The sequence below is a fragment of the Vipera berus genome, assembly GCF_964194415.1.
Source record: "Vipera berus genome assembly, chromosome: 3".
Lineage (NCBI taxonomy): Eukaryota > Metazoa > Chordata > Lepidosauria > Squamata > Viperidae > Vipera > Vipera berus.
In genome coordinates, this window is record NC_138204.1 from 47,377,510 (window position 1) to 47,398,569 (window position 21,060).

At 36.1% G+C, this 21,060-nt stretch overlaps 1 protein-coding gene across 2 annotated transcripts in view; it reads right to left on the minus strand.

The window, feature by feature from the left end:
• Positions 1 to 14,972, minus strand: part of PRELP (proline and arginine rich end leucine rich repeat protein) — a 45,137-nt gene extending 30,165 nt beyond the window's left edge. Inside the window, exon 1 of one of the 2 annotated variants that reach the window (XM_081322263.1) lies at positions 14,811 to 14,972. The gene's annotated coding sequence lies outside the window, so the exon portion shown is untranslated. The remainder of the gene's footprint in view (positions 1 to 14,810) is intronic. The other variant, XM_081322264.1, reaches the window with a different exon arrangement.
• Positions 14,973 to 21,060: the final 6,088 nt, after the last annotated feature.

A 21,060-nucleotide genomic window follows, 5' to 3' on the forward strand; every position in this document is an offset into this window, starting at 1 on the left:
AGTGCATTTACAATAAAACCTAGGTATGTTGAATTTAACAACAAAAGGCATCTTTTGAACAAAATTTTCAAGTCAGCAGACAGGTTCCTTATTATTGAGAATAATTTATAATAGATCCATAGACTGGTCTTGGACAGAGTACAGATTTGGAGGCAAATCTCAGTAATTTTAAAAAGGCACAAACCAACCTACCTAATTCAAAAAAACTGTACAAAGTCCCAAACCTGCTTTGCATTTTGGAGTTCTGCTATGTTCTAAAGGTAAGGCAAAAAGGGGAAAGTCCTCTTGGGTTTGTAATTTGGGGAGGAAAAGAACTGGATGCCACGCTCAGCAGGGATCCCTTCTAATAAGGATCAAAGCTGAATTAAATCCCTAATTGCAAAATATGGAGAGACAAGGAGAGATCTTTTTTAAAAAATATTTCTTCCGAGTTTCTACAAGGTCCAGATTTTATAAATGATCTTCTTTTGAAAATCCTGGCCTGCTGGAGACCCCAGTTCAGTTCATCTGGAGAGGATCTACTTCATCCTAGCCAAACGGGCAGAAGAAGACTGTGTCCATGACATTCAGACAATGGAATTTCCTGCTCCAAGATAACATGTTGACTCTTTCCCTCAAACAGTTTAAATGCCAGATCACCACATTTTTATTCTAACAAACTTATGGCTTATCTGACTTCTAGATTGCATGTTTATGCATATTGTTTTGCTGACTACCTCATGCGCTTTTGTGGAGATTCTCAGTCATCCAGGTCATAGTTGTCTCAAAGGAGCTTTTTCAAAAGACAACTGGACTGGTTTTTTTTCCTTGAGGAAAAATAAGGTGTTTTGCTTCTCATCCACGAAGCTTCATTGGTCCTGTGTTTTCTTTGTTATTTCTAGATATTAGACAATTGTGCTTAATTATGCTGTCTGTCTCACTTAGATCTTGACAAACTTGAACAATGGGCCTTATCCAACAAAATGAGTTTCAATGTGGGGAAAAAGCATAGTTTAACATTTAGGCAAGAAAAATCAAAAGTACAAGTACAGATTAGGCAAGACCTGGCTTAAAACAGTAAATGTGATAGGGACTTTGGAGTCCTAGTAGACAATCACTTGACTATGAGCCAGCAGTGTACAGCAGCAGCCAAAAAAGCTAATACAATCCTGGGTTGTATAAACAGAGGCATAGAATCAAGATCATGCAAAGTATTAGTACCGCTTTATAAAACCCTAGTAAGACCACACCTGGAATACTGCAGCCAATTTTATTCACCATATCACAGAAAAGATATTGGGAGTTTGGAAAAAAATCAGAGAAGAGCAACTAAGATGATCACAGGCCTGGAGACTAAAACATATGAAGAATGGCTGCAGGACTTGGGTTTGGCTAGTCTAAAGAAAAGAAGAAATAGGGGAGACATGATAGCAATGTTCCGGTATTTGAAGGGCTGCCAAAAAGAAGAGGGGGTCAAACTATCCTCCAAAGCACCAGAGGGCAGAACAAGAAACAATGGTTGGAAATAGATCAAAGAGAGAAGCAACCTGGAATTAAGGAGAAACTTCCTGGCAATGAGGACAATTAACCAGTGGAACAGCTTGCCTCCAGAAATTGTGGGCACTCCACACACACACACACACACACACACACACACATAGAATGAAGTGATTTTACTGGTGAATAGCTTTTTACATTTTGATAGAAAAAGAAATCTTTCCTTTTTTGCAAACATGGCGAACATTTATTATATTAGAACATTTGTGATATTTGAAGAAGCTCCACTCCATCACCATTTATTACTTTTAGTTGTTGCAGGCGCTATAGGCTCAAGAACCTTCCACCCATAATGGAATGAAATAAAATTATTAACATGATTACGGTGTCTACAGGTTTCTAGTCTCCTGCCCAGAAGAAGAGAGGGACCAATGGAATCTTGCTCGTTTCATCCCTGCAGCTTTATCTGAATTACTAAAGTGAAGCCAACATTGTCCTTAGTAGGCTGACTATTTGGAACTAGAAAGAAAGGTGAAGTAAGAGATCCCTCCAGTGGAGAAAGAACTTATTCCCATGTGCTTCAGAGTCTACTTTTTTCCTCATACAATGGAATGGGAGCTCCCTGTTTTGTTGTTGCAGCATTAAAATAACAATCCATTTCCCATTCCAGTAGTTAGTCTAAATTCACACCCATAAACTGCAAAATTGTTTGTCTAAGAAGAAATGAGTGTATACAGAGGGGAGAAATAAAGTACCTTGGGAGTGATGTCATATTGCATTAGCAGAAAGCTTGGCTACTTTTAACATATTTTCACTAAGCTGATGCAATACATTCCTAGGACTCTAAGTAACTGACTGACTTCTTCCATAAAGAGATTCTGTATCTCTTGTCCCTTCCCTTTCTAAGTTTGCTGACATTTGTCTCACTCTAATCTTAGAACTCTTTGATTCCTGCTGTTCCCAGTAGGAAGACTTGGAAGTGGACATTAATCTTAGCACAGAAATAGTTGTGTGTTAAGACTTACTAATAACATCATAAAACCTTGCTTTTCTGTTCTTGCACCCTAAATATTTGACCTGTAGTAAGCAAATTAAAAATATGTGAAAATATCAAAATGCTATAAAAACATTACTATTTTTATATATTTGAGGTATTTTTCCAGCAAAATCTGGGAGTTTTTCATTCTGGCTCCCTTCTCTAGAGTTTTTCAGATACATGAAAAGCATCAAAACAGCATTATTTTATCAGATAATGCATTCAGACTCAACAGTGATTTGACGATGGCCACTTACTTAGATAGGATTGGGCTATCAATAGCTAGTATGTTTGATGGCTATATCCTATGTCTTGAATACCAGGTGTTAGAGTGTACCAGTTAAAAAGGGTTTCATTCTTTCTGCATGTGCACTGAGCTTTCCAAATGGCTAGCCATGTCCCATCCAATGCTGGTGTAGGAGGTGGCCAGATTGAGCCAGAGGGAGGAGTCAAACATGTCATCAGTCATGAATCCCTTCACGCCCACAAGAGATCTAAGTCCAGTCCACTCTCCATTCCTTATCTCCCGCCAAATTGCTTCAACCATTAATGGTTCAGATTCTTGTAGAGAGCTTAAGCTTGCAATAAATCTTTAAACATAATTGAATTGCCTGGATCTCCTGATTTCCCTGAAGCTTGACAGCTGGATTCTCTGGACACTTGGGCTGAACCAGCTTTGTTCTTCTTACATCCTTTGAACTGTAGCTCACCCTTAAGGTGAATAAATAACATGTCCAAATGCTTTATGTTACCCAGGAGTCTTTTAACTGAAGGGTAGCCAGAGGACAGTGCTCTATTTTAAAAACTTTTCAACAGCAAAGATTTTGAAATTGCTACTCATGTTTCATTCTTGAAGCATACAAATAACCAGGTGAGAATCTTCTGTCTGTATAGGACTGTAATACAATAGATTGTAATTGTAAATCTGCATGTGTGCATATATGTAAACAAATGAAAATATGCAGTTCTGTTTTAATGTATGTCATCTTTGAGGCAATAATGTAAGTGACCATGTTATGAACAAACTACTGCATGTAAAATGTAAATATTTCATGTAGAGTTTTCCCATAGAAGGAAAACTTTTGGGAGAGCTGCTAATCCATTTTGAATTTGTTTAGAATAGTTAAGTTTATGATGATGAAATCTGTGATTATGTCATGTTCTTATATATTTATGTAGTTGGGTTTTCAATAATATACTACACATTTGTCTACTAGTTTAAATAACATATTGTGAGTTGAGCTGCAAATTATAAAGGACAAATTAAGAGTGAGCAAGTTACACATAAAGACAATTTATATATACTAAAATAGAATCCAGAAATGGTCACAGTTATATTTAGCTCCTAGTGCTTAAATTAAAGATGGCCAACTGCTGCCCCTTGAGTTTCATCTTTTTTTGAAACCATTTATCTAATTATAATGAACATCTTTGGGATGTATAACATTACATTTGGTTCTACCATCAGAGCAACAGAGTTATATAAGAAACAAGACATTCTATATTTTAGTATGTTTTTGTAAGATGATGTCACATTTCTAAGCACTGGTATGGTTATGTACATTTGCTTCATAATTATGTTGTGAGATCATTGTTGCATTTCTACTATGAAGCCAATGGGTTAGTTTGTGCAGAAAAGACCAAGGCATGGGCAAACCTCAGATTGCATATCTTCTTGTAATTATGCTCCCAAATGGTCATTTTTTCCCAAAATAAAAAGGAAATAGAAACAATCAACCTTTTGAAATTTTCATATTTAAGAGACTGTCTGAAACCATAATGGTAACCTGAAATCGTGTGATTTTATGGTCTTTGGATTTTTAAGCATGGAAATTGGAATAGAGCTTGCCAATTTCCATTCCTATCTTTTTTTTAAAAAAATGCCAGAAATGGAAAAACAGGTCAACTAAGCTGCCAGTATAAGTTCCTGTGATGTCATTGTTAGAACTAATCTCCTGTGCAATTCTGCAGCAGCTTGGGAAAAGTTGTACCCTCTTGATTGAGTCCTAGAGAATTAAATGATTCCTATATTCAGACAAGTGGTGGCCATCTGTGGTATAAGTCAACTTTTCCCAATCTGGCATTTTGTTGGTTTATTAATTTATTCATCATCAAATTTAGGAACCCATCCACCATCACGGAGGGACTCTGAGCAGTATACAAGTAAATTTTCTAGATCTGTTCAGACTGCATCTCCCTAGAATTCTCAGTGAACATGGAGAAACAATATTGGTGAAACTGGTCTAAATTAATGGGATATAAAAATGTAGTCTAAACAAATTGAAGATATGCTAAAAGACTTTTGTTAGATACTTCCTTTATTAAAATTTGTATTTTTAAGATTTTAAATGTCTGACTTATCAAAGTCACCTTTGTAGCCTATATTCAACTAGTTCCCCATATACCAACTGATTCTTAGATAGTTTGAATAAGATGAATTCTACATTCATTATTTTATTTGGTTTTAAAATGCAACAACAAGAAAATAAGAATGACTTGGCTGATTTTGTGTGTTTTTATTTAGTTTAGTATAGATTTTTTTTATATCCCTGTATGTCACTCACATCCAGGAAACAAGTTAACGGACAATGGAAGAAGAACAACCAATTTGTGCTTTTCTTCCCCTGCTTCATTCCCTTTTTCTTGTGAGAGTTTTTGGCAAGCACTTACATTTTGCAGAAAAGCTATTACTAGGATGACATCCAATCTCTGCATTAGCCAAGATAAGGGGATTTTCAGGTAGACATGGGGCAGGTGTGACAACTGACAAACCTTTGAACAGTTTTTCAAATTTTCCCTTACTTGTATTATCCCCTTCTTTCAGCATTGACCAGGCTGATAATACATAAGCAAACACTGAGGGGGAAAACCTGGTACTCCTTGTAACAGATGCTTATGTACAAAACATGTTTTCACTTCAGTGCAGAGAAGCTCCAGAAGTTTACACAATTGACCACTACTGAGAAAATGAAAATAGAGACTCCAAACTAAGAGAATACATTTTTCCCTGATCAAGAGGGCAATAGACACTACTCATAGCTATACTGCAAGCTAATAGATATTAGGCCATTTTATATATCTACTTTGAATCCTTCCTATCATAAAAGAACACATTCAGAAAAAAGTAAAAGAAGAGATTATCCATTCCTTCCTGTTTAATGAGACACTTAAGTTAGTTTCCTGATGTGCCAAGTTTATCTTCAAAAGAAGATAAACTAAAAGATAAAACGAAATAATGGGATGATATAAGACAGCATCAAGTCTTTATAGAATGTGGTGGCTATTTACTTTTCATCTGCCTTCACCCTTATCTATCAGGAGGCAGTGGCAGCCACCAGCTGTGTTCCTCACTTTGTTGTTATGAAAGTCTATTTTCAAGATTTGGAAAGACTTTTTTTTTGCTTAACGACACACAGACATCCATATTTTCCTTTATGGAAGTTGACCGGAGTAACAGCTGAATCTTATATTAACACAAAGACAGAAAATACATCTTCAACCGCAGTTGACATCAGCAATCTAACTTATGTGATACAGACATGTATAGTTCTGACTTCCAGCACTTTGCAATGATCTGCCTGTGGGGCTGTAAACACAGTGACACTAGCGTAAATCAAAGAAACAGGCAAGGCATGGTCGATCCCCCATAATACTTGCTGACCTAAACAGGAATTTGTCCTTGCCTGTTCATTTAGTTATGATCTTTTCCCAAAAAGTGATCTGTAATTCACTAGAGAAAGGTGATTAAGTAAAGCCACCAGCAAATCCAAACCAGTAGCAAGGAAGGACTGGTGCTAGTTCAAAAGAAGGGGCATGCAGGAAGGGAGGGAAATAATGCAGAGGGTCTTACCCTACTTCCCAGCCCTTTGCTTAATGGCATGTTTGGCTTTTCCTCCCAGCACTTGAATAACAATTGTGGAGATTAGTGGAAACAGAATCAAGAAGGTAGCTGTTCTACTGTATGAATTGAGACACTCATCTCACTGGGTGGCTGCCATTTTCTCCATCAGGAAACTGTGGCAATGAATATGTACATGGAAAGTCATTGCACACAAACAGCTCACCACAGGGAATGACTCCTTTTCATTTCCAACAGTAACCATGGTATTTGTTGTTTATATGGTATGAACCTTAGTTACAAATATCAAGAGCACATTTCATTGTTATTGCTTGAGACATCCTGATGTTAGGAGAGTCCAGCTTTGATGATTTGGCAAATTCTACTCTTCAACTATCCTGTTTTTCATCAACCAAATGAGTATATTAAATCATTTCCTCATGCTTAACATAACCAGCTACTTATGTATCAATATAGCTTTTTGCTAGAATAATTATATAAGGTAAAGGTTCCCCCGCACATGCGTGCTAGTCGTTTCCGACTCTAGGGGCCGGTGCTCATCTCCGTTTCAAAGCCGAAGAGCCAGCGCTTGTCCGAGGACATCTCCGTGGTCATGTGGCCGGCATGACTAGACGCCAAAGGCGCACGGAACGCTGTTACCTTCCCACCGTAGTGGTCCCTATTTTTCTACTTGCATTTTTACGTGCTTTCGAACTGCTAGGTTGGCAGAAGCTGGGACAAGTAACAGGCGCTCACTCTGTTACGCGGCACTCGGGATTCGACCCGCCAAACTGCCGACCTTCTGATCGACAAGCTCAGCGTCCTAACCCACTGAGCCACCGCGTCCCTTTCAGAATAATTATAGTCTCCTTGAAATCCTGGCTTGCTAATGGAATGTATTACCCTCACTGCAACAAGTGATGAGGGGCAAATATTTTGAAGGTTCCAACTGGTGGATGAGTAGCCATTGTTTTTTTATTTCTCATTCAGAAATCTATCAGTAACTGATCAAGGTCATACAACAACAATCTCTGAAAAGGGGAGGAAACTTTACCAACCATTGTTCCATATTGGTTATCAGGAAAAAAAAATAATTTTGTAAAAGTATTGCACAAGACTGTTTAAATCATGAGATAGAGATGAGGCAGCTTAGGGTTATGTAATCAAAGTAGAACACCAAAATTGCCAGGACACTTTATTGCTAATGTAAACTACAAATGATGAAAGGTTCATATTGTGAGTATAAATGAATTATTTAGTATAACATTTAAAGTATGTAGATTATTTTGGCATTTTGTATGTGTGGATGTCCTTAAATTCTAGCTAAGCTATTCTGGTTTCCAACAGGTTTCCAGGTCAAATCTAAGGTGCTTGTTCTTACATAGAAATCCCTGCCCTAAAAAAATAGTCTACTTATGGTAAATTCAGCTTCATAAATTTTGTCCTCCTGTATTTTTAGAGAATTATCAAATAATATCTCTGCTGTAGTTTGACTTTTTTCACCTGAGCTGGCTAGTATTTATATAAATTATATATTTACACAAATTATTTTCTTTAATAAAATAGAACAAATCAGCTAAAAGCCACTGGGTCTGGCCAAGTACATTAGGAAATAAACCTTCACAAAGGAAGATTAAACAGTTACGACATTCCTTAAAATAATCCCAGCAATTTGCCAAGCAAAATGTCTATGCTGAGTTTATGTAGGCAAATCCATCCAGAGTAGAAGCAATTCATACAAATTGAGAATCTCTCCTAGCATGCTTTTTTCTGGAGTGCATATAGTTCATATCACCTTTTTCTTACTAACTCCTTCTGCCATTTTAAAATAGGCCTCAGGTAAAATATTCCTTCCTTTTCCCCCTATTTTACTACTTCTATAATCTAGCTTTCCAACTACAGCTGCATTAAAATCTCCTACTAAGCAAATATTTTGATATTCCGTTTCCACTATTTTCTTATCTAATTTTTTGGTAAAATTCTTCTTGTTTATTATTCGGTTCGTAAATTGCTACCATCAATGTCTGGTTTTGGTTTATTTCCACCATTAGTATTCTTCTTTCTTTGTCTGAATAGATTTGTTTAGGATTCATTGTTTCTTTAATATATAGAGCCATTCCTCTTTTCTTTTGTTGTGCTGATGAAAAATAAAGCTTCCCAATTTTTGGACATTCCAAAAATTTATAATGTTGTCTTTTAATATGTGTTTCTTGGAAACAGACTATATCCGTTTTTTCTTTTTGTAACCGTGTAATTTTTTTTCCTTTTTGAGGGGGATTTCAATCTATTTATATTCATTGAGAGAATCCATTACCCTTCTCCGTCTTTTTCAGTTATATTTAGGTTTTATTCTCCTAGTTGTTCTTATCTGTCTCTGTTCTCTTCCCTTTGCCCCTTCTTCTTGATTTATGTTTTCTATTTCTTCTTCTTTCCTTTGTATTGCTATCTCTTCCTGTTTTCGAGATTCCCATTCTGGTTGGAATTCTGAACTTCTTTCTTTGAGAAAAGCTCTATGTCTGTCATGAAATTCCATTGCTTTAAAAACAGAGTCCAATCTGTATCTTTTTGTGTCCCAATTGATTAATATCCTCTCCGGCATCAGCCATCTAAAGTTCATTGCTTTTTTAATTAATTTTTTGGTCAGAAATTGATATTCTCTTCATGAGTCCCTTATCCTCCTAGGTATCTGCTTCAGAACTACAATTTCCTTTTCCTTGTATTGCAATGGATCATCTCTCACTCTTCTCAATATCTCATCTCTTATTGATTTTTTTAACAAACCTAACATGTACCTCTCTAGGGATTTTATTTCTCCTTGTGTAACTTGAATTGACTCTAAATATCTGTTCTATCTCTCCTTCCATTTTCTGTTTCCCGATTTCCAACGGTCCAGCCAACAGCTCTGTCATCAAATCAGCAAAATCTTCCTCCTTATCTTCCATTATGTTCTGAAATCTTAAAAAATAGGATGCCTTTTCCACTTCCAAAACTGCCACTGAATTTTCCAATTCTTTATTTGCCTGCATCAATCTTTGGTTTTTGTCTTTAATTTCTTCCATATTTTGATCTAATTTCTGCCATCTTTTCATTTCTTCTATCTACTGATTTGTCTTCTATTTTCTGAATTCTTTGCTCATTTTTTTTTGCAATCATTTGCTGAAAGTTTTCTAATTGGGAGTTCAGGTTATGAATTTGTGCATTCATTTTATCCAAATTACCTTTTTTCTCTTCATGGATTCTCTTTGTGTCTTCTTTATGTGAGGTAATTGTCTCCTGAATTAATTGTAGTATGGCTTGTATTTCGTTCTGGAAAGTATTGGTTTTTTCTTGCTGAAGCATTTATTCAATTGATCTCTGATACACAGGACTGGGGGCAGTAGAAGACATAGCTGAGGATGGTTTTTTGCTAGTTTTAGCTAGGTTAGAAACACTCATTTTTATTCCCACCCTCCAGACCTTCTCAACTCTAGTAAATTCCCTAGTTACCAGCCATATGCAAACCCACCAATCTTATAATCAGTATCACAATATGTCATTTAAGTTCATCTCAAATAGTTATGGTGATCTTTATCTGTAGTGTCTATAAGCACATTGGTTTGTGCAAATTGTAAGCCGCCCTGAGTCTTCGGAGAAGGGTGGGATATAAATGGGATTAAAATAAAATAAAAAATAAAATAATCCAATAAGCTCCCCCAAATGGGGGAAGAAAGGAAGAAAAAAAAATATTATCCACTTCTGTCTTTCAATCTCACTTCCAAACAATTATCCAAAAATCCAGAGTTATCAGCCCAGATTTGTAAAGGTCCTGGCTAACTTCTAATATCCAACTAAAAAAATGGTTGAAAGTAGTTTATTTATTTTATCCATTTCCTTCATAGAGCAATTCTATAGTGTTTTCCAAATAATGTTCCTCTTCTAAACTAATACCTTGCTTCTAAATTCAATTTTCTCATGGAAAAGGTGTTTTTTCAAAAGGCAACTGGACTTTGTTTTTCCTTGAAATTTCACTTCTCATGCAAGGAACTTTTTCAGTTCAGTTCAGTTCAGAACTGAAGAAACTTTTTGAATGAGAAGTGAAACATCTTCAAGGAAAAACAAAGTCCAGCTGCCTTTTAAAAAAGAACTTTTTTAAAAAAAATCCATTTATATCCCGCCCTTCTCCGAAGACTCAGGGCGGCTTACAAGCTTAGCAGTAGCCTTCATTCTATGTATATGCCTGCTTATTAGGCCTTTTTTGGGACAACCATGACCTGGATGACTGAGAATCTCCATAGATATCCATATAATATGCTTTAATTAAATAGTAATGAATCACTGGATAGAGTATTGGATGAAGACCTTCTTATTCTCTGTATCTTTGACATGGGCTACCTCATACATTTAATAAGATAAATAAGGTAATACTCTGACAATTTTGCCTAAAAAATAGAAGTTTAAAGCAACATGTGGCAGCAGACCCACATCTATAAGCACAAGTTGGTCTAATTATACAGGAATTTCATACAAAAGCCAATCACTTCCTTCTCAGAGAAGTGAAAGAAAATTCCCAAGGATTTCCCCCCATGAACCCCATGACTCTAGCTAGCTCAGAAACATGGCTCAGAAAGATGCTGCATAGATAATTGAATACATAAATCCAAATTATTCTCTGATAGAACATCAGTCCCTTTACCTAACTCAGTATTGTTTGCTCTGATGGGCCATAGTTCTGAGTCTGGGTATGAACTTGGAGCATTTCCCAATCCTACCTGTAAATGTCAGGAATTGAACATGGGATTTTTGCATGCAAAGATATGCTATACATATGAGCATCAGTCTCTTTTGGCTTCAGCATTTGCCCATTGCCTGATTTGCAACCAAAGACCCAGTTGTACATAAGATTGGAGAAGAAGACTGTCAGTGGCCTTTATTGCTGAAGGGATTGCTGTCTGACTAGGTCAATCCCTGGTTTTTCAAATGTTGATGAAGTATATTTCATAGGCAGTAGTCTTGGACAAATAGGTTAGTTCTCCATATTGGGCCAAAGCTCATAGTAATAAAAAACTGGGAATTTTGTTTCTTCTATCAGTACATATTCTGGATTCTAACCAAATGTGTAAGTCTTGACTATTTGTTTTCATACTTCCTCTGCTTGCCAGTGTTTATATGAGTCAAAATCTTTTTTTTTTTTTGCTATTAAAACAAAATAAATTGGAGTTAAAAACATCAACAGAACAGGCTAAGTAGGAACTAAACATTCTAAAGAGCCAAAGTAAAGGCTTACAATCCACATGTGGTAGTCAATATTAGTAATCCATTTCTATTTGAAGAAAAAAAAACATCCATCCAAAACTTTAGCTGGTGAATTTAGTGGGTTGTCTGGTTGCACTCCCCATTTTGTGCTACAGTGATAACATAGCACTGAGGGCCATATGGACTTCACAAGAGCACCAGATGTTCAGCTTTGTTTTCAAATGCAGAAAAAGAGGCAATGCTGAAAGATCTTCTCTCCCCATAGACCAGCAAATTCAAAAAGCCAAGCAGCAAAGTGCCTGCATTGGGCTAGTACCATTATATTATAAACCAGTCCAAATTAATGTGTGGGGTGACTTAAGAAAGAAGCCTCAACTGCAACAGCCTTTCGTCTTTAAGGAAGGCACTGTGCACAGATAGGGTGTGTCCAGTGTAGAAAGCATTTGGGACCAACTAGTCTGTTAATTTCTGTGATACTGCAATATACCAGGGGAGAACCTCCTCTTTGTTAATACTTGCCCCTTTATAGCTAATTTTATGTTTCCAAATGCCTAAATCCAGATTTCAAAAACAATAGCATGATTATGCATTTATGGGGTTCATTTACAGTTCTTGGCCAAAGAACACAAAAACAGGATGAAAAGCTGTAAGAATTGTAAGTTGTCTCTTCCCCATCCAGTTTCATATTATAAAGAATTAACACTGCCCAGTCTTCTAGCTATTTCCCTTGAGAACATAATTTTCCAATGGAATTTCCTGCTCTTTGGAGCTGCAAATATAAAATGCATAATTGGGAGTGTAAGAATCCTGAAAAAAAAGATCTTTCCCCATTTAAAACATGTCACAAAGCTCAGGAACCACAGTCCAGTTTACAGCTTTCCACAGCCATGAACCATTTCCATTAGAACCTCTGAAGGCTAAAGTTTATACTTGTGTATTTCAGGCCTGGGCAGTGCTAACCAAGGCTATCAACCTCCTAAGGAAAGCTGACTAACATATCCTAAAGAGCACATATCTCCCAGAATATATAAGTCTCCTCAATTTATCTACACTGAAGCAGTTCATGTACATAATTTTTAGTGATCTGCCTAGAGCCTTATAAAGGAGTTCAACACAATTTCTATCTCGCATAACTTGGGATAAGAAATAGAGCCTTTTTATGTGACCATTTGTATGACCAGGTTGAGATGGATTAGAAAGCTGCATTCCATTAACTATATAGTCTTATCATGGTAACTTTTGATAATGTAGCCATCCATCTTATTCTCATGATTGGCTTTTGTACTAGTGGTCTCTTTGGAATTTAGTTACAGTTTTTGTTGCTTACAATAGAATATTGTAAAAATGATGGAATATTTCAAAGCATGATCAGTTTAACCTGTGTACTTGTTCAGTTTGTTTGTGCAGTTTATAATTCAATCCAGCCAATTCCCCAGGAGGTGAATGCCTGCATGAGTTTATTTATTTATTTATTTATTTTAATCCCATTTATATCCCGCCCTTCTCCGAAGACTCAGGGCGGCTTACAATTTAAGCACAAACCAATGTGCTTATGTCCTTCTCACATTTCAATCTCATTTATCTATTTTGCCTTCCCCAACTTTTTGTTTTTACTGTGTAAGAAAATGTTCCTGCCCTTCCCTTCAGCAACATTTCTTAATTTCTCACAAAATCACATGAATTACTAGATTCACTTGGAAAACTAAGGCACAAAGCACACATGTTGCAGGAAAACAGTTTTTCTTTTGGAAAGCACATGACCTCAATCTATCAAGAATAGACCTCCTGCCCGTCAAGAAGGGTGATGGCAAGATATATTTCATGTACCTGTTTTGATGGGATTGTCTTCCACTGCAATGGATAAAGGTCCAGTGAAAGTAATGTCCAGGCTCCTGAGCAAATCTGAGGACTTGTGAAATAATTCTGGAGAATGTCATCTTTCCCAATTCTCCAATCATTATAGGAACAAGTAATGAGAGGTTGTTTGGGCCAAAGAAATGCTAAATCATAATGTTCTTTGGAAGGGCATATCCCTAAGGAAGCCCAAATTCAACACATACATTATACCTAAAATTCAATCAATCATCCAATAAACCTGAAAAGAGTCACTTTAACAGTGAGATGAGTAGCATATAAATTTAATAAAGAAATAAAGATTAATCTGTCACTGGAAATAAAATTGAATTTACTGAATGGAGTTTATGTCCAGGTTAGACACATTTAGGGCTGTGCTATAAGGAAGTCTAATATGCTCAAACTTATATTAGGGAGCAATTTGATTCCATTTATTTAAGTATAACAAATACAACAACCAGTGGGACTTGCTTCCAAGTAAATACATTAATATTGCTAGGCAGCAGAACAATTCTGCACATACTTACTCAGAAGTAAATAATTCCAAATTAAGAGGACTTCCAGATAAAGTATGAATTGCAGTTAGTTAAATCCTTTAAGTCTCATCTTTAGGTTTAGAAAAATGGGGGGGGGGTGTTATTGAAAACCAAGATCCTAGTTTATGAGTATTTAAAGGTTTGTTTGGTTCCTCCTCTTCTAAACTTCAGTTTCTTGTTACAAGGAAAATTAGTCTAAGAAATGAAAAACCTGGGTATTCTTTTGTTTTGAGAGAAAGCAAACATCACAAGATTTTTTTTCAAATATGTTGTTTTATAGAGAAGCAAATCTTCATCCTTGGCTACTCAAAGGAACTCTGAAACTTTCTTCTTTCAAACAGATATATAGCTCTGATAAAACTACTTTAAATGTCATGCAAATAGAATTAATCAGTACCACTTTGACATTCCTTTCTTAAGAATGTAGAACTCATAGACTTGGAGTCTAGCCCTCTTTATCCCATCTACTAAAGTTATTATTGTAAATCAGTTTTATTAATGACGCAGCTTTTGAAAATAAACCTTGCTTTTGTGTGGGGTTCATAAGCATAAGACTGACATGCACAGGAAAACAAAAACAAAACAAAGGGGGGAAGGGGGAATCCTTAAATCCCATGGAAATAGTTTCAGCTTTTCAATCACAAACTTCACAAGTAAGACTTTCTGGTTGTCAGAAGTTTTATGGGTAAGAAAATCAGCCTTTCAAAGAATCAGACATGAAACTCTACAAAACAACAGAGGGTAAGTGGAGAGAGAAACATCATTTGACTGGTGGTGAAAGAAACAGTGCCTGCTAGACGTGGTTATTTCCCAAAGAAGACACTTAGTCCAGGCTTACCTGTTGACACCTGCCCTCCTCCTGCCTGCCTTTGCTTGCTTTAACTTCCAGGCTCTTCCTCCCCTCCTTTTCTGCTCCTCCTTCTCCTTCTTCCTCCTCCTCCTCACTCAGATCCAGTCCTGATACAAATGTGAGCCTCTTCCAAGCCGTGTGTGTTTTCTCTGGTTTTGTTCCTTGGAGTTTCTCTTAGAGAGGGCGGGTGGGAGTGAGGGAGGGAGGAGAAAATCATAACAATAACGTCTTTCTTTGGCAGCCAAACTCCTCAGCGTTTAAAGTACATGCATGTCCTCCTGATTGCCTGTGGAGAGAATCATAAGGAAAAACGTTTCCTTTTGCCCAGGCAAGAGGGCTCCCCACCAGCATTAAGCAAATCCCATGTGCCTATGCACATCTATACATACATACCCACACTTATATATTTACCTTGCATTTTACATTTATTATTAGTGTGATAAACTCTCCTGACTTTACAATAAAACAATGCATCCAAATCCTGGTACAAAACAGACAGAGGGAAATAGGAACCCAACATACCTGGCAGGATTTGTGGGTTTGGGAATCAATGGTAGTAGATAGCAAGGATCTTATTTTTCTAAATGCAATTGCTGTATTACCCTGTTCTTCTTTTATGCTATGATTATTAACATTGTTAATGCCAACTCAGTTATTAAACACCACCCATATCTCCCCTAAATTTGACAGTTTAAGAATAAAAGGCTATCCCACGGTCTAAGTACAGTGGCTGGCAATACCTCTTGATAAAAGTTACAGAAAGCATAATACAATGTATGTATCACTTTTTAAAAAAGGTTTTTAAAGTAGAATGAGTGAAATTTCCTCATCAAATTATTCATTTCTGTTTAAGATATTGAATTCAAATCAATACCTGTTATGATCAAAGGGGAGACCAATCCAGAAAAAAACCACAATCATGGACAGAGATAATTTTTTTTTTAAATTTTTTATTAAGTTTATTGTTTAAAAACATTGGACACAGTACCAGCGGGCTGACAAGCCTTCTTGTCTACAATGTTCATATATATATATATATACATGTATATATGTACATCAAAAATACACTTAAATACACTTAAATTACAAATCAGTGAAATAACACAATATTTAAAACAATAAGCTAGTCTGTAAAACCTAATAGAGACCTTCCTTTTTATCCCTCCAAAGATACAATTTGTTCCAAATTCTATAATAATCTGATTGATCTTTATTCTTTAGTTCCAAGGTTAGTTTGTCCATTTCTGCGCAATCCCAAATTTTCCTAATAACCTCTTTTTCTCCTGGGATCTCATTCTTTTTCCATTTTTGCGCAAATGACATTCTAGCTGCTGTGATAATATGGATCATCAAATATAGCACATCTTTAGGATATTTCTCTTTCGTAATTCCCAATAAGAAAAGTTCTGGACTAAACTCAAAATCTTGTTTTAATATTTCTTTCAGCCAAATCCAAATCATTTTCCAAAATTTTTGTGTTTTACTGCAAGACCACCACGTATGGAAATATGTGCCTATCTCTTCAGAGCACTTCCAACATTTGGGAGATGCTGTTGTATACATTTTTGCTAGACGGGCTGGGGGAAGATGCCATCGATAAAACATTTTAAATAAATTTTCTTTATAAGATGAGGCCAGTGTTATCCTTTTATTTCTGTCCCAAATTGTTTGCCAAGTACCTAAATCAATGTTATGTCCTAAATTGTTAGCCCAAATCAACATGGGATCCTTCACTTGCTCTTCAAACAGCTTATATCCCAAAAGCAATTTATATAATTTCTTTATCTGTTTGGAGTCTGGGCCCAATAATATTTTATCCAATGCTGTTTCAGAGGTATATATCCCCCATTCTTTTTTATCCTTCCTAAATCTTGATTGGATTTGTAAGTAGGCCCACCAATCGAGTTTTATACCTTGTGATTCTAGTTCATTCCTAAGTTTCAATTCCCCCTCCTCATTCATAATATCCTTGTATGAAATTATGTTACCCACATCAAATATATTTGGGTAAACAATCGCTTCAAGGGTGGATAGCCAGACCGGTACTTTAGTGTAATTGTGAGATCTAATTTTTTTCCAGGTATTAAGTAGCGCTTGCCTAATCCGATGTTTTTGAAAATGTGAGAAAAGACCTTGTTTCTCCGTCCATAGAAAAGCATGCCAGCCATATTGCAAATCGTGACCCTCTAAAGTTAATAGTCTTCTATTTTTCAAAATTACCCATTCTCTAATCCAACTCAGGGCCGCGGCGTGGTAATATAATTCCCAGTCTGGCAATCCAAAAACCCCATTTTCCTTCGTGTCCTGTAAATATTTCAATTTAATTCTTGATTTTTTCCCCTGCCAAACAAAATTTAATGATAATTTATTCAAATTTCGAAAAAACTTAGAATCGAGTTGTATTGGGATATTCTGGAACAGAAACAGAATTTTGGGCAGGATATTCATCTTGATGACAGCGATTCTTCCCAATAATGAGAGTTTTAGGTTTCCCCATCTTTCCAGATCACCTTTTATTTGATTCACTACATTATCATAATTATCTTTTTTGAGTGAGGTGCATCTAGCCGTAATATTAATCCCTAGATATTTTATTTTCTTGACTATTTCTATACCCATGATTCCAGCCAAATTTTCTTTTTGTTTATTAGTCATGTTTTTAACAATCATCTTGGTCTTATTTCTGTTTATTTGCAGTCCGGCAACCTCATCATATTTAGATAGTTCTTCCAATAGATTTGGTCCCGTCTGATATGGATCCTCCATAATAAAAACCAGATCGTCCGCAAATGCTTGAAGTTTAAAGGTTTCCTTTTTAATAGTTAATCCTTTTATCTTTGGGTCATTTCTTATAATTCTCGTTAATACTTCAAGTGTCAATATAAACAGCAATGGTGACATGGGGCAACCTTGCCGTGTTCCCTTTTGAATTTGAAACTTCCTAGATGCTTCCCCATTAATAATTATTTTTGCTTCCTGGTTATCATAAATTGCCCTAATTATATTTATAAATTTTTCACCCATATCCATGAAGTTAAGTTGTTGATGCAAAAAAGACCATTTAACATTGTCAAATGCCTTTTGGGCGTCTAAAAAAAGTAATGCCATCTGTTGTCCACTATGTAATTCATAATACTCCAACGTATCCAATATTATTCTAATGTTGTGCTTGGTGTGTCTCTTAGCGAGAAAGCCATTCTGGTCTACGTGTATGAAATCATTCAGAAATCGTTTCAGTCGTTCCGCTATAATTGATGTAAATATCTTATAGTCCGAATTAAGAAGTGATATGGGTCTATAATTTTGGATTAATGTATGGTCCGTATTATCTTTCGGGATGAGGGCTATGTTTGCCTCAGACCAAGATTTAGGCATTCTTGCGCCTTCTAATACTGCGTTAAATACCTCCACTAGGGGTTGTGCTATGATATTTTGTAGTTCTTTATAGATTTCTGACGGGAGACCGTCAGGGCCCGATGCTTTATTATTCTTTTGTGAATTAATAGCTTTTATCACCTCAGATAGCCAAATTTCCTCATTTAGCATATTTCTGGTATCTTCTGTAACCTTGGGTAGTTTGGCTTTTTGAAAATATTCCTCCATTTTCTCCACACTTGCCTGACTATCTTCTTTGTATAAACGCTCATAAAATTCCTGGGCTATAATTTTTTTCTCCTCTTCCTGGTGGAATATTCTCCCTTCCTCATCTCGTAGTTCGCGAATCCAGTTTTTTTCCTTTTGTTTTTTCAATTTATATGCAAGCCAACGGCCCGGTTTGTTTGCATTTTCAAAAAAGATTTGTTTCGTGCTTCTCAATTGTTGTGCTAATTTCTCTTTGTCTAAGATATTAAGCTTGTGTTTAATCAAGTCCATAGATTGTTTGATATTCTCTTTTTGTGGGTCTTGTTGGAGTATAACTTCTAAACTCTTATATTCCCCTTCTAATCTTTCCCGTTGTTGTCTTTTCCCCTTGTTCTTGTTTATCATATATGCCCTCGCTACCCCTCTCATTATTGCCTTGGCTGTGTCCCAATTATTTTGTACTGAGGTGTCTATAGCTTTATTTTCCTTAAAGAAAAAACTTAGTTCTCTCTCCATCTTGGATTTAAATTCGTCTTCTTTTAAAATTGCTCTTTGTAATGTCCATCTGGATATTTTTTTGGAGCCTTTCCAGCTAAATTTAATAGGATTGTGGTCTGCCCAAGTACCTGTCGCTATATGCACCTCGTCTATTTCAGAACTAATTTCTTTCGTCATCCATACCATGTCTATTCTAGACCATGAGTTGTGTCGATTGGAGTAGTATGTATATTGTCTAGCCGTACGATTTCTTTCCCTCCAGACATAACCAAATCATAACCAAGAACAGTTTTTCAAAACACTTCACAATAAGATATGTAGCATTGATTATGAGGAGATCTGCTTAATAGGAGATTTTAATGCTATCCTAGATATAAATTTGGATTATATGGGTAAGACGATTAGGAAAAAGAAAAGAAGAACTCTACCGAGATCTTTTCTCAACTTGGACAGAGATAATTTGATAGCTGTTGTGGTACATATAGGTCAACGGAAGCTAGACGTAACCGCAAGCAGAGGAAACACAAAAATAAAGATAGAGCTTATGCCAGCAAAAAGTTATGGTTAAACGATACAGTTGCAACAGGTGTGAGGGGTTTTTTCCTGGGAGGGTATGAACAAAATTTATACTGTTTACGGCGGCGCTTCAGATTAGCTAATTGGGGGTAAGCAGGTGGGCTTGAGTGCAATAGTGGGGGGGGGGAACCAGCGTCGTGAAAGGGTATAAATATCTGCTTTTTAAAATTATTGGTGTGGCTTGATCTCCTGCAACAGACTAAGACCACCAACTTTTGCAAAAGTTATAATTTAAATAAACTCTGTTCCTGGAATCACAAGTGAGTGTGTGTCTTTTAAAAATCTGAGCCTAATGCTCCAAACAATAGTAATTTTATCCCATGCATGTATTCTTAAAAGTAAGTTCCATTGAGTTTAATCCTCAGAATGTTTATGTGGTAATACATCTATTAAAATCAAAGAGCCTAAATTCTGCCTAAATACATTTAGGATTGTACAGTAAACTAACAAGATAAAAGTTAACAAGGAACAAATTGTAAGCCTATGTTAAATACTAAGTGTTAACAAATGCCGTACCATAGTCCTGCACAATTTATAACATTTTAAACTATTTACTTGTTTGTTGACTAAGATATTTTCAACAAGGCATTTTTTATTGTATAATACTATTATATTTCATTCATTGATTTATTTCATCCAACTGAAAAAAAATGGCAGCTTGGGATATATGTATGTGTGCCTGAAACACAAATGGTTCAGTGATTTTTTTTTCTTTTTTTCTTTTTCAAAAGTCTCTTGCAGTTTTGCAAAGATTTCAGGTTGCTATCAGACTTGTGAAAATGTTTGCTTCGGCTTGATAGACATCAAAAAGTTTTATCTAAATCTAAAAAATGTAAGGTAATAGAAGATGAATTATGAAATACCTAGCTATAAAATTTAACTATATTTAATTTTCTGGATCCATCCTTTTTTTAAGGAAAAAGAAGGCAGCTCAAACTCAGCTGAAAAATGTATTGGCCTTTTTGTCATTTTGAAAGTGCGGTATTTCACTATTTTTGTGGAGGAGGAGGAGGAGGAGGAGGAGGAGGAGGAGGAGGAGGAGGAGGAGGAGGAATGAAGCAGGAAAGCTTCAGGATTTCTCTTCTGTTCCTCAGCTGTTATGTTCTTTTCTATGCTTAAATACCCTTGGAGAACATGGAGTGGCTGGTGTTGCAGAGCAGCTGATTCCATGTAAGGTGGCAGCTGTTTCAATGAGACGCTTCTCTTTTTCCCTGCCCCTAATGAGCTTTTTGGCACATTGTTTCGAAGAAACTGCACAACATTCCTGTGGTAATGTTCCAGCAGCTTTATGTACATCAACTTTGATGATTTTTCTTTCGGTCTGACAGGATTTCTTTCCCTTGGCATCCATTGCTTTCTCATTTGAGGTTGATGTCCTTTTTCAGCATCCTGCTGAGGCCAGCTGTGACAATCTTCCGGATACATTTCTTTGTCAGAGCTTATGCCAGCTAAATCTACTTGGTCCAACAAGGCTCAGTTCAAAATACTCCTGTAAGTTATTTGGTTTTTTAAGTACAGAATTGGTCAGCTCAGAGCACTGTGTCTTTCCTATCTTTTTATCCTTTTACTATTAGAGACAGAA